The sequence below is a fragment of the Eupeodes corollae genome, chromosome 2 (assembly GCF_945859685.1).
Source record: "Eupeodes corollae chromosome 2, idEupCoro1.1, whole genome shotgun sequence".
NCBI classification, from domain to species: Eukaryota; Metazoa; Arthropoda; class Insecta; order Diptera; family Syrphidae; genus Eupeodes; species Eupeodes corollae.
In genome coordinates, this window is record NC_079148.1 from 115701364 (window position 1) to 115716487 (window position 15124).

Below are 15124 nucleotides of genomic sequence, written 5' to 3' on the forward strand. Positions count from 1 at the left end.
ACATGAAACAGAAATAGAATTTTCCGTGAAAATGTTCCTTTTCAGGAAAATACGAGTGTCACATTGCTAATTGAAACAAAAATGGTGCTAACAAATTGTATTAAAATATACAATCTAACAAAACGCATATCATATTTGGCACACGCATCTAAAAAATAAACTCAAGGTGTGATCATAACATAACTTCCTGCTATAAAATTCACACAAAATCGATCCTATAAAAATCATTAATCCGACACTAATTAATTAACCATAAATATCTTTTATGTGATTTGTTTGTTTTTCTTTTACATTTTTATTACCTACACAGAAAAACACGACCTACTCGTAATTTTTTTCAAGAATATGTTTCATTTTAATTGCATCTTCAATAAAGTGAAAATAATGGATTTTTAAGAAATATTGAGTTGAGACAAGTGGGCGCTGCGCTGCGCTGGTTGGCGCTGCTGGTGGCAAGTAGAATTGTAGAACTGAATCATCCAAGGAACGAAAGATACAAACATTCGTTGGCAATGGAAACATTTTCTCATCATTATTTTTTCTAGTGGTGACGAATGTTTTAGGAGTGAAGATCATGAAATGGAAATGTTAAAAGTTAGATAGAAAATGAATAAAACATTAGAATATGTAGGTTCATAAATGTAGGTATATGTATGTTAGTTTTGAACAATGATTTATGTGCAGTTTTGTTAAAGGTGGGCGAACATGAAATCAAAGCCTATAAGTCAGCTCTATAAGGAAATTGATTTGAGGTGTTGTTAATATTTTATACAAATTTTTGTGGCTAAAAATCATGTTTAACAAATTTTTAAATTAAAATAGGAAGTTCATTCACATTTTATTTAAATGATTAAAAAAAAAGAAACATAACAGCATTTGCTTACGTATTTTTGAAAAAAAAAAGCTTAGCACTTCACTTAACGAAATAATAAAGTTATCAAGATTAGGTTAGGGTGGTTAGGTTATAGTGGCTGTCCAAGATGGAACGGACACACTTAGGCCAGTTTAATGACCCATTGTGATACCACATGAATCTTGAGTTGCCCAGTTTTGAGTTAATTATTCTGCTAGTAAGCATTAAATGAATCAAGCTTGAAACGACAAATTTGTTATGTAAAGGTTTTTGTAAATTTCGGACTATAGTTATTAAAATCATACTCAATTTCCTTAAAACTTCTGAATAAAAGTTTACAATTGTGATTTAAGACATTTTCAGTAATTTGAAAAAAAAACCAATTGATACTTTTTACAGTTTGTACAGATGTTATTAATAAGCTTAACATTTTTAAAAGCTTAAACACATTGAGAGCTTTATGAAAATAGGGAAAATTTAAAGAGGAGATACCAGTCCACTGCTGTTAAAGTTTTGAATATCAAATGAGAGAGAAGAACAGAGTTCGGTTAAGAATTCTACATTTTCAATGTGCGGTTAAAAAAAGAATCTCTATACACTTGACATTACCTTTTTAATTTTGCTTAAAGGTAAACTGATGAGTTTTCGTAGAGTATTAAGGCTGTGTCGTATGAAGGGGGAATTCAACTCGAAAATTGCAAAATTGCATCTAAAAATATCGATAAAACAACAAAAAGCAAAAAACATTGCGGGAGGCTTCGAGTAATGTAAATGTTTCGGTTATAGTTATATCGTCTACAATTTCTAAAGTTCTTTTTTAGATTCAATTCAAAGAATTCAAACTAGTTAAGTTTTGAGTTTTGGACGAATAAAGGCTTTGTAAATTAAAGCCAGATCTTTGCATCGTCAGAGAAATCCTAAGCACCTAGCAGCTTTTTTGACAATGTCGAATATGTGATAATCCCATAAAAGGTGATCGGTGATACAATGGGAGACAAAAGATCGTTTATAAATATAAGAAAGAGTGTCGGAGACAAAACGGAGCCATGCGGCACACTAGAATTTATTTTATTAAGTTCAGACGTAAAACCATCTAATACGACTTGTTAGAAATGTAATTTCTAATCCAACGAACAAGTCAATATTAAAATTAAGCCAATTTTTAAAGGCAGGTCATAATTTGATAGGAATCTTTTAAAAGAAGTAAAAAGAAGATACAGATTTGTGTACTAAACGTTTACTTTTTTTAAATGTGTCTCTTTTGTAGACAAGCGACTCAATTCAAAAACTTACAATCAAATTTCTTTGGTCAACAAGGCAATGCTTTTGGCAATTAAATTATCATTTTTTAAGGGTTTTGATGACATTAGTTCGAATCCAATTTTCAAAACAATCTATCACGTCAGGTTTTAGAGATACTAGCTTTTAAAATTCGAATCAACATTACATAAGGCTTTTTAAAGCTATGAAAACTTATGAAGTAGTTTTTTTTTTTTAATATAATTCGTGGTTATTTTTCAATTTTAAAATCTTTACCTGACATACAGAAGCTGAAGAATTTATGGTAAAAAGGTTCTTAACCGAAAATCACAAAACGGTATGAAAACAATTCTTAATATTATAGCGCTTTTGTAGTCTTAAGGTTATAACATCAAGTTTTTGGAATATATTGAAAAACATTATTAGAATAATGTTGAAAACAAAGTTTGAGTTTGAAATGTGACTTTTATTAAAGAAAATACATTTTTTTTGAGAGTAGAGAGACTTGAATTTGTGAATAAGAAAGAAATAAGAAATAAATAATACTTTATAAAAAAAACACTTAGCAGAAAAGTTATAAAAAATAAGTTTTAAGAATTAATAGTCGAATTAAGCAAATTGCTATTAAAATTTGCAGAAATATGTTTGATTTTACAACTGCAATTTATTAAATGAGCTTTTTATCAAAAAACCTAAAGCCCATTTACAAACCAAATACAACAACAACGGATATCACTCCATTCCACTGGATAAAATTACTTATGCTTTTCTACTATTTAAAACATCAAAAACGTTTGAATACTGCCTTTTTTAAGTTTCAAAACTGCCTTTTTTAAGTTTTCCGGACTAATGAGTATGAAGATTTTTTTGTACATTGCGTAGTCCATTTGTTACTAAAAATTATGTGCCGATATTGCATTAATCACCATGTGTCCAAAAATCAATGTATCGCAAAAATCCTACGTACAACCAGTTGATATGTTTTACTAAAAAGAATTGATTAACTCTGTCATTTAAATAATACAGGAATTGTTAGTACGATCGTGGACCCTTAAAATATGTCTCACAGACTCCACTTTAAAATTAATCAATACACAAAAAAAAAAAGTTTTAAGGATATGTTTAAAAATATGTTAAATATATTTTGAAGTTTTTATGAAAAAAAATCCTTAAAGAGCCCATTTTTTAGCATCTAGGATCGTCAAACCTCTTAAATAGGTGCACTTGTATTGTAGATTTTTAATTGTATAAATGTTTAAATATGTTTAGCTTTTAAATTTCCTTTAGCCTACTATCATACCAAAACAACTTAAACATCATACTTTATGGACCAAACATTTGCATGCTTAAAATAATAAAGATATTAACATTTTTAGATTAAAGCAAAAATATTTGGAATTTGTTTCGTCTGAGGACTTTATTAAACATATAATAAATCAGTTGTTGCAAAAATTGTAATATCAATGTTTTTTTTATCATTTTTTTATTATCAAAAAACATGAAAATATCCAGTTTAAAGGAATCTAATTAGCGACAGTGAGATTTTAGGGAACATTTATGTTATTTAATTTGCTGGTCGAGTTTATCTGTTTTGGAACAAATCTAAACTTGCCAATAGTAAAAAATATAAAATAATTAGTTTGCTGAAGAATAAGATACATTCATTGAAAACTTAAGATCACATTTTTTTAGTATTTTTTTTAATGAAATCTCAATAAAAGTTACTAATAAAATGATATAGTATTTTCTCAAAATATATCATATTTTTGCATAATTATTTTTACTTGTTACTACGTGATTTTAATACTTTAAAAAAAACACATGTGCCATTATTAAATCCTAAGAGATTTTTATTAATTTTTATTAAAATACTTTGAAAACTGTATATTTTATCAATACTATGTTAAATCGTCCGTCAAATTCTGAAATTTTTAAATATCTTACAATGTACTCAAAAAAGTGACTGGCCCGATTGGGAACAATATATTATTGAATTTAGCAATCATATACACCCGAATTTGTAGGAGTTTGATTTAATAACTATCGTAAACAAAATATCCTCAAAAGTTACCCACTTCTGTAAAATACTCGGAAAATTTAATGTCAAAAATGTTGTCAATACCAATTACAAATTTTTTGAAGCTAATTTCTAACATACGATTTTAAACTCAAAATTAAAATTTATTAAAAGAAAAAAGTTTAAGAGCGTGGAGGGTGGTTTTTTAGCTATTATCTTTTTGGCAACACTGGTTTAAACAGCTGACGCACGTTTCGGATTTTGTTTCACTGTCAAACATCTTCAGTTAAGTCTTTAATTTCAAATGAGGTTGGGATGCGACCCACCATCCCGTCTGTCGATTTGTATGTATGTACTCGTATCAATTTTTACCAAATTTGCGTACTATTTTTTGTAGATTTTGTTTTTTATGAACAAACAGATTGTTGGATTTTTATATAAAAATTACTGGACATCGAAAACAAAATTTTCTGTGAAATAAAATAAGTTTGAAGCCAATATTTTTAATTTTTGAAAAGCTATTTGAGTCGAAAGTAAATTTTTACCAAGTTTTAGTATTGGTTTTTTTAGAGTTTTATTTTTTGTAAAAAAATTGTCAATTCGATTTTTTTCAAAATTTGTCCTTATGTTGAAAACAATATTTCTTATAAGTACAAATTAGTTAGAAGCTATTCTTTCAAATTTTTGAAAAGATATTTGAGTCGAAAATCAATTTTTACCAACTTTTATTAATTTCTTTTTTAGGTTTTATTTTTTTGTAAAAAAAAAATGTCAATTCGATTTTTCGCAAAATTTTATCTGATGTCAAAAATATTAGACAAAATCATATTTTAGTCGCAAAATTTTGGAGGTGACAAATTTTTTTTCAGTTTTTTTGATTTATAAAAAAAACGTTAAATGAATTTTTTTAAATAATTTACTTCTTTGATATCACTCTACAATATATTATATACAATTTAATTCAAGTCTCTAGCGTTTTTGGTTCGTAAGATATTTAGGGTTTACCAAAATTTTTACCTTTTTTCAAACTGCTATGGTAAAAAAACCACTCAAGCAATTTTCTTGAGAGCCCTTTCTGCATCTTTCTGCCTTATTATCTGTATAACAAAATTTATTTGAGATCGATATCTCTTCTTGTTCTTGAGCTATGGACGACGAAAATAACGACGCGTACGGACGTCCGAACTTAAAATCTTTTATTTCGACTCTAGGGACAAAGAAACGTCGAGAAATTTCAAAATTTTCAATTTGACAAATCGGACCCATTACAATAACTTCCTATGGGAAGTTAAAAAATAAATCGTCTTACAAACGAACAACGCTTGCAAATTATTGAATTTTATTATCAAAATGGGTGCTCTGTTAAGAAAGTGGTTCTTTACCGAAAAAGCAAGAGCTAATAATGCATCCACAAAAAGTCACAGTTTGGTGCGGTTCAAATGCTATTGGCATAATTGGACTGTACTTCTTCATAGGTGATTCGAATCGTAACGTAACTGATAACCAACTTTTTTTTGCCCAAAATGCAAGAGCTTGACTTGCATACATGTGCTTTCACCAAGACGGTGCCACATGCCACAAATCAGGTGCAGTAATGGACTTATTGAAAGGCGAGTTCGTGAACATTTTATTCCACGTTCGGGACCGGTTCAATTGACGCATTGGAAGACAACAATGAAGCAACGAACAACGAAATGTTAGAAAGAGCATTCCAAAATTGGACTAAGCGGATGGACCATTTGAGGCGCAGTCAAGGTCAACATTTGCATGAAATAATCTTCAAACATTAAATTATATGGACCGTAATATCGATTCAAATAAAGATTTTATGCAATTTTCTGAATTGTATGTGTTTTTTTTTCTATAGCTTTTAAAGAATCACCCTTTGTTATATGAAATAATGCAACAAAATTTCACTGAAACGAAAATGATAGGTTAGGTTAGGTTGGAGTGGCTGTCCAGATGTTATTGACGCACGTAGACCTCAAGGGTCCATTGTGATACCTCATCGGTTTTGCAATTTCCCGGAATGTCTCTGTGGCCCGGCACCCAAATTAGGTGAATGTTAAACTGTTCCGTAATATCATTCAGAGGTGATCGAAAATCGTGGACTGTTTGAGAGCTTGTGGAGACAGATGCGAGAGATTTAAGAGCGGCTTGGCTGCCTGAAAAGATTCGTATATCCTTACAAGATGTAACGTTTTCTTTGAGCCAGGATAGTGCTTCTTTAATCGCCATTACTTCGGCCTGGAATACACTACATTGATTGGGAAGTCTATAGGATAGACTGAGATTCAGTTGTTCCGAAAAGATACCACTTGCAACTCCGTGATCGGTCTTTGAACCGTCTGTATAGAAGTGTACCGCATCGTCTTCCAGGGGTCTCTCTTCTTCCCAGGAGGACCTTGAAAGGATGGACACATGGAAGCTTTTATCGAACACCATTTTTGGGGTGGTATAGTCTAAGCGATCTGGGATAGATCTGAAACTGTCTAGAATAGTAGTATGTCCAATATTGTTACTAGTTACTGAGAGATGGCTCTAAGCCTCACACATGAGTTGGCTGTAACCATTTTGGAGAAGATGTCAAGGTGTTAGGTTTCAAAAAAAGGTGTTGAGCGAAGTGCTCCGGTGATGCACATACCTGCTGACCGCTGGACTTTGATGAGCTTATGTAGTTTTACCATCTTGTCCAGTGCGGTCCACCATACGACAGCTCCATAAATGAGTATCGGTCTTATTACCGAAGTGTATAGCCAGTGAGTTATTTTTGGGGAGAAGCGCCATTTTAATCCTATGGCCTTTTTACAAGTAAAAAGCGCTACAGTAGCCTTTTTCACTCTTTCATCAATATTTGCCTTCCAATTTAGTGTTTTGTCTAAAATGAGGCCCAAAAATTAGCTTGGTCGGAAAAGCTTAATGGTATTCCTCTAATCTTGGGTAGGCTAATCTGAGGAATTTTATATCTTCTCGAAAAGAGTATTAATTCTGTTTTATGTGGATTGACGTCCAATCCACATTGCTTAGCCCATTTTGTTAGCCTATTTAAGGCATTTTGTAGGAGTTCCGACGAACTTGTGGGTGCTTCTCAGATACGCATATTGCAATGTCGTCAGCATAGGCAATCACCTTGAAACCCTCTGCTTCCAATGCTGTAAGTAGGTCGTTTGCTACCATGTTCCATAAAAGAGGCGAAAGGACTCCACCTTGGGGGGTGCTTCGATTCACCGATCTGGTGGTAGTAAAACTTCTCATGCTAGAAGTTATTGTCCTGCTTTTGGGCATGAGACTTATAAGATCTATGAGTGATTTAACGAAAATGATAATTCCTTCCATTATATTTTTTACTGTTTTGAATAAATGTCATGGAATTTAAACAAAATTGTAGTAATATTTATTTGTCTCCACTTATTAATTACACAATTAAATCTCTAGAAGGCGAACTTTTTTAACGTCCACAATTAAGTTGATAATTACATATTATATTAAGTTGACTAATTACCTTTATATTTTTGGAATATTATGCAACGAAAGAATTAATAAAACAAACAAAATTAAATAATACTTATTCGCTGTTTTACGCATCATAATTTTATATTTATATGTTCCTATATAAATTTAAGTCCGACTTATTCATTACTGTATTATAAAATATATATTAAAACCTCTATTTCTTTTTTTTTTAATTATTGGCACAGTAAATTAATTTCACAATTTCAATTACGTATTTGTTTTTATGGCATTGACAATATGACACTCATTTGATGTTCTGATTGATTTAGATAAGTAAACTATGCCATTTGAATAAAAGTCAATAACATACTATTCACATTTGTATACACAAAAAAAATATTAATTTGCGTATTTATAAAAAAAAAACTGACGGATAGTGAATTCGAAATGGAAATGATGGTGACAAATCGATCAATCAATCAATTTGAAAAATGACTTTTACCTTTTTTTTGCCATAGGTAGAACAATAGTTTTTCCATCAAATATCGAGAGGAAAAACGTAAATAAATGTATATTTTATATACATCTATCTTTTTATTCAAAATATCATCGTAGTCGTTGGTCATCTATAAATGACATTCAGGTAAAAAAAAAAAAAAAACAAACACAAGCATGAAATAAATCCATATGCAGAAACATAAAAGAGATGGGCGCCAATAAATTATTATTTTTTTTATTATTATTATTTAATTGCTTTTGGTTTATTATTATTTATTTTTTCTGTAACCACAAAGGCATTTTTATTGAAAGAAAGAGAATGTATAAAAAAAAATAATGATAATTGACGAAAATAAAGAAATAAAACAATTTTTTCATTCAAAGCTGCTGCTTTGAGAAGAAGGAATTTTTATAATGCCATTAAAATGACCTGCGGCTTAGAATTCCTTTGAAAATAGAAATAAAATAAGGAACAACAACATCAATGATAAAACAAATCATGAATCATTTGGAATATTAAAAATAAAATTGATAAAAAACGAAAGTACCATTTAAAGCAATTTAATATGTTTATGAAAATTTATTGCATACTGTCTGACAGTGGAGTGCAAAAGGCACCATACGGCTGTAGAACTAAAAAAGAAAAAACAATTTACAAACGGAAATTATTATTCACTTATTGGAAATATTTCAGCGTAATGTTTATATTTTTTTATAATTTTTGCAAAATTTTGTGTGTCTTTTAAATGACTTGTGGTTTCAAATTATTTGTCCAATTAAAAATGTTGACATTTCTCGACGTTTCAAGGTCCCTAGAGTTTAAAAAAAAAAATGTTTAGAGAGATGCGTGCGGTGTACGAACGTTCGGAAAGTTTCTTTCGTCGTCCATACCTCAAGAACTATTAGAGATATCGACTTCAAATAAATGTTGTTATACAGATAATAACGCAAAAAGATGCAGAAAGGACTCTCAAAAAAATTGAGTGGGTGGTTTTTTGCCATAGTAATTTAAAAAACTACGGATATCCCGATCCAAGCCAAAACAAGGAAGTACTGTGAGAAGATTCGACGTTAGGCGGCTACAATCACAAGAGACTGCCATGTACTTTTCCGATTGAGTCTCTAATAGCCTCTTAAGGAGTCCTATGCTTCCTGCATTAAGCATTGAAAACCAGTGGCAACATTGCCTTGCAGCCATCAGAGATGCCGCCTCTGAAGTGCTAGGTTTCACACGGCCACCACAGCGAAACCCCTGGTTTGACGACGAATGCCGGCAAGTGCATGCAGCGAAACAAGAGGCATACAAAACGGCGCTGCACAAAAGGACTAGAACTGCTCGCGAGCTCTACGAGCAGAAGAGGAGTGAGGAGCACCGGCTTCTCAGATGGAAAAAAGAGAGCATGAGAAGCGCGCGATCGAGGAAATAGAAGGATGTCACAACAGGAATGAGGTTCGTAAATTTTACAAAAGGTAAAAAAAAACCTCCCAAAGGTACCAGCCACGAACCAAAGCCTGTAAAGACGATCAGGGAAACATCGTAGTAGAACCGCAGTCGATGCTGAGAATATGGAAAGATCACTTCTCCAAATTATATAACGGCGATGACGAACCGAATTCCGCTGTAAGGGAGATAGAACCACTCAACCTAGGCGACGCAGATCAACATTTCCGCCTACCCGACCTCGACGAAGTGGTGATAGCTATATCTAAGCTTATGTCAAACAAAGCTGCTGGAGCTGACGGTATCTCTGCCGAACTATTCAAAGCAGCAGGCGATGACTTGGTACGGAGCATGCACCAACTCATCTGCAAAATATGGTCGGAAGAAAGCATGCCCGATGAGTGGAATCTCAGCATAGTGTGCCCGATACATAAGAAAGGAGACCCTCTAAACTGCGCCAACTACAGAGGCATCAGTCTCCTTAACATTGCGTATAAGATCCTCTCTGCCGTATTATGTGAGAGTCTGAAGCCATTCGCCAACAACCTGATTGGTCCTTATCAGTGTGGCTTCAGACCAGGAAAGTCCACTATCGACCAAATATTCACAATACGGCAGATATTGGAAAAAAAAAACCAGGACCTTCAAATCGATACCCACCATCTCTTTATCGATTTTAAAGCCGCGTATGACAGCATCTATAGGGAAGAGCTCTACCGAGCAATGTCTAGTTTTGGCATCCCTGTCAAGCTTATCCGTTTGTGCAGAATGACGATGGAGAATGCACGCTGCTCTATCAAGGTCGGAAAAGATCTTACCGATTCATTTGATGTCAAAGAAGGTTTTAGATAAGGCGATGCACTGTCATGCGACTTCTTCAACATCGTTCTGGAAAGAATTGTGCAAAACTCAACCGTCAACACTAGAGGCACAATCTTCCAAAGATCCATACAATTACGACGGAAGCGAAGAAGATGGGTTTAGTGGTCAATGAGGGCAAGACCTTGCTGTCATCAAAAAAGGACGTCACCATGGACAGCTATAACTTTGAGGTAGTTAAGGACTTTGTCTACCTAGGCACCGCTATAAACACAGACAACGACACCAGCGCTGAAGAAACGAAGAATAACCCTTGCAAATCGCTGCTTCTTTGGACTTAGAAGGCAATTGAGAAGTAAAGTCTTCTCTCGAGCATGTAAAATCACCATCTATAAGACACTCATCATCCCGGTTCTCATTTATGGCGCTGAGGCCTGGACCCTGTCAAAGAAAGATGAGAGCGTCTTAGGATGCTTCGAGAGAAAAATTCTTCGGGTGATTTTTGGTCCCGTACGCATAGATGGAGAATGGAGGAGAAAATATAAGCGACACTGACCTAGTTAGCAGAATTAAAGTCCAACGGCTTAGATGGCTAGGTCATGTAGAGATGATGGACATCAACGCTCCAGCCCGGAAGGTCTTCGAATCCAATCCCGAGGGACGGCGCAGTAGAGGAAGACCGCGACTCAGGTGGCGCACGCAGGTGGGAGAGGACCTCAACCAACTTGGAGTGCGAAACTGGAGACAGCTAGCTAAGGACCGAGCTGGCTGGAGACGCTTCTTGGTTGAGGCCCAGTTCCGCCCCGGACTGTAGCGCTACCTTAAGTAAGTAAGTAATTTAAAAAACAGGTGAAAATTTTGGTTACCCTAAATATCTTCCGAACTAATTGTGCTAGAGACTTGTATTAAGTTTTATATCATACACTGCTCGTCATCAGGTTAGCACATCTCCCATAAGCTTAATAGAACTGATCTGGTCGTTGTTGTTTTCAACTCTCTGGAAAGGAGAACATGCAATGGAACGATCCCGTTATACGGTTTTTACTGTTTATGTTATTTTTTTTTTGCACATGCAAATTGTTTTTAGTTTATCTTCAGGAGTTAAACGCGTAGGCTAATCGCATTTTTGTTGCTGCTTAAGTGGTGTATTAAAATTAATATGGGTAGGGAAAAATTGTTATCTGTGCAAGAGAAAGCTAAAATTGAAGATTACAAGGATTCAAGGCTGTCAATAAGTGCAATATCGAAAAAAAATCGGTAGAAGTCGAAAATAAATATCCGCATTCTTGAGTAATAAGTCAGGATATGGAAAAAATAATAAAGGCGGTAATAATAGAGTGATTTCTAAGACTAATAAAAAAGCAATTTTGAGAGAAGCATCCAACTCTCACAACTCGGCAGCAAAGATTAGAGCAAATGTAGGTGTTCAAGCGAGTTTATCAACAATCCAAAGAGTGATAAGGAATGCTCCACACTTAAAACGACTTAAACTGAAGAAGAAACCCCCACTTAACGTGGCTCGAAAGGCAATGCGATTGGAATTTGCACTTTGCACATGTCATGGAGTTCTGATTGGCGTTACGTTGTCTTTTCTGATGAAAAGAAATTTAATTTGGAAGGTCCAGACGGATACAATTTCTACTTTCACGATCTTCGCAAAGAGGAACACCAGTTGAATTGCCTTCATAGTCGGGTGGGGGGTGTGATGCTGTGGGGAGCCTTGTTCTTCTACGATACGTGCGACTTACAATTTTGACAGCAAATATGAATGGAAGTACCTACAAAAAAGTACTTGAAACATGGCATTTTCAACACGACAACGCTCCGATCCACACATCCCGGGTCGTTAAGACATGGATTGAGGGACAAAATGTAAGTTTAATTCAGTGGCCGCCTTACTCACCTGACATTAATATAATAAACGGTGATTTTTTAAGAGCTTGAGAACTTTAAAAAAAAAACGCATAAAATTTGCAAAATCTCATCGATTCTTTATTTGAAACGTTAGATTGGTCCATGACATTTACTTTTTGAAGATAATTTCATTTAAATGTTGACCGCGGCTGCGTCTTAGGTGGTCCATTCGGAAAGTCCAATTTTGGGTAACTTTTTCGAGCATTTCGGCCGGAATAGCCCGAATTTCTTCGGAAATGTTGTCTTCCAAAGCTGGAATAGTTGCTGGCTTATTTGTGTAGACTTTAGACTTGACGTAGCCCCACATAAAATAGTCTTAAGGCGTCAAATCGCATGATCTTGGTGGCCAACTTACCGGTCCATTCCTTGAGATGAATTGTTCTCCGAAGTTTTCCCTCAAAATGGCCATAGAATCGCGAGCTGTGTGGCATGTAGCGCCAATATTGTTGAAACCACATGTCAACCAAGTTCAGTTCTTCCATTTTTGGCAACAAAAAGTTTGTTAGCATTGAACGATAGCGATCGCCATTCACCGTAACGTTGCGTCCAACAGCATCTTTGAAAAAATACGGTCCAATGATTCCACCAGCGTACAAACCACACCAAACAGTGCATTTTTCGGGATGCATGGGCAGTTCTTGCACGGCTTCTGGTTGCTCTTCACTCCAAATGCGGCAATTTTGCTTATGTACGCATTCGTGTGGTTGGTTTAATGTCCAGTAAAGTAAACTGAGTGCGAAACTTGGTCACAATCGCATTAATTGTTTGCTCACTTGGTCGATTATGTAGACCATAAATCGGACGTAAAGCGCGAAACACATTTCGAACCGAACACTGATTTTGGTAATAAAATTCAATGATTTGCAAGCGTTGCTCGTTAGTAAGTCTATTCATGATGAAATGTCAAAGCATACTGAGCATCTTTCTCTTTGACACCATGTCTGAAATCCCGCGTGATCTATCAAATACTAATGCATGAAAATCCTTACCTCAAAAAAATCACCCTTTAGAAAACGTGTGGGGGTTGCTTGCTCATAAAGTTCATGAGTCTGGAAAACAATGTTCCAAGAAACCAGAACTAATCGAAGGCATTAAACGCTCTTGGTCTCCATTTTCTTGGATTAAATTGAAAAATTGTACGAGACGCTTCCCAATCGAATCTATGAGGTCATTGTCAACAAGGGAGGATCTACACACTATTAAATTTATTAAACAATGTTTTAATTACTAAATGTATAAGCTAAGAAATAAGTTCAAAGATTAAAAGCTTTAAGAAAATGTAAAAAGTGATAACCTGATGAAAAATAATATAAAAATCTTAGCTCATTTAGTTTGGTTGCAATCAGTTACGCGAGAGTGTGTCTTAACCTAATGACGCGCAGTGTATATTCTTACGTTATATGAAACAAATATATTTTTTCGAAAATATCCAATTTACAAGGTAATCTAAAAAACTGAAAAAAATTGACACCTCGAATATTTTTCGAAAAAAAAAAATGATTTTATCTCCAAACCTATTTTGTGCAACGAAGAATAACGTTTTTGAGATCAGGTAAAATCGAATTAACAGTTTTTTGTATTAAAAAACAAAACCTAAACAAAACATTACTAAAAGTTGGTAAAAATTGGTTTTTGTCTAAAAATCCCATTAACAAAAATAGATTTTGAAATCAAACAATTTGTATTTTTTAAATTTTAGGAATAATTCAACTAACAACTTTTTTAACAAAACACGAAAACTTACAAACATTTTAAGCAAGACTCATGGGACTCAGTTTGGGTCGCATCACATCGTCTTTTTTTTTGTTTGGTTTTGCAAATTTCTTTTAGTACCTACTGTTTGTCTTTTTTCAAAACGTGATATTCTTTATAAAGAGCTTCACATCACATTTATCATCTCATCCTAAGCAGATTTAACTCTTGGTACAGAACAGATAAACTTTTCTTTTTTTTTAAATGTTTTGTATCTCAATAAGTAAAACATATGAATGTAGATAATACAAAAATAAATAAAGAAAATATACATCAAAAAAATATTTGAAACATGCGTAATATATAAAGACTTGAAGACTTTAAGACTTAAGAATAAGAATAAGAGAAATTCCTTGAATATTTCTTTGCTTACGTAGGTAACCTCTTTTTGTACATTTATCTACATCATAGATACTACTCACTTACAATCATAAGACATTATTATAGGAGTGCATTCTTTTGAAAAAGATATTATGTCATTGCAATTTTAATGTTCTATGAAGTGAAAACTTTGAGATAGAACATAAAATGTTTTTTATTGTATTTTTATATTTTTTTGATTGTTTTTGTTTTGTGTTTTCGAAAGATAGTGACAGTGAAAGGTATAATGTTTAAGGGAGCGTTTTGTATGACTTCATAAATATTCCAGGAATTTTTTGATTTCATTGCACTGAAGTTGACAATGTTTTTTTTCTCATAAAACAACGATTCATTGTGTAAAGGTAGGAACTAGGGATTTGAACAGGATGGGACTGTCGTAAATGAATCATATTATACAAGTTGCGTCGGAATCGTATCTTAGGAATCAGTTAAATTCGATAGAAAAAAAAATTAAAACTACACCTAATGGTTCATGAGAAAAATATAAGAGCAAATGCCGTTTTAAGTTTAAAATCTCTTCAGCTTCCCTCTTTTTTTAAAGTCTGTTATATAAAAGTAAAACTATTTTATTCTAGAGCTCTTTAGCTGAACATTTAACAAAGGAACCTTTTGGTTGAAGAACTTTTAATATTTTCCAAATGTAAGAAGTTTTCAAATAGTTGTTGAGAAAAAAATAAGCAAATAAAATCTTTTCAAGGTCACGAAAACTCTAAGTATCGTCTCAAGAAATAGTGTT

General features: G+C 33.4%; 1 protein-coding gene across 8 annotated transcripts in view; it reads right to left on the reverse strand.

The window, feature by feature from the left end:
• LOC129948093 (phosphatase and actin regulator 2) overlaps positions 1-15124 on the reverse strand; it is a 417788-nt gene that overhangs the window by 329016 nt on the left and 73648 nt on the right. The window lies entirely within an intron of this gene.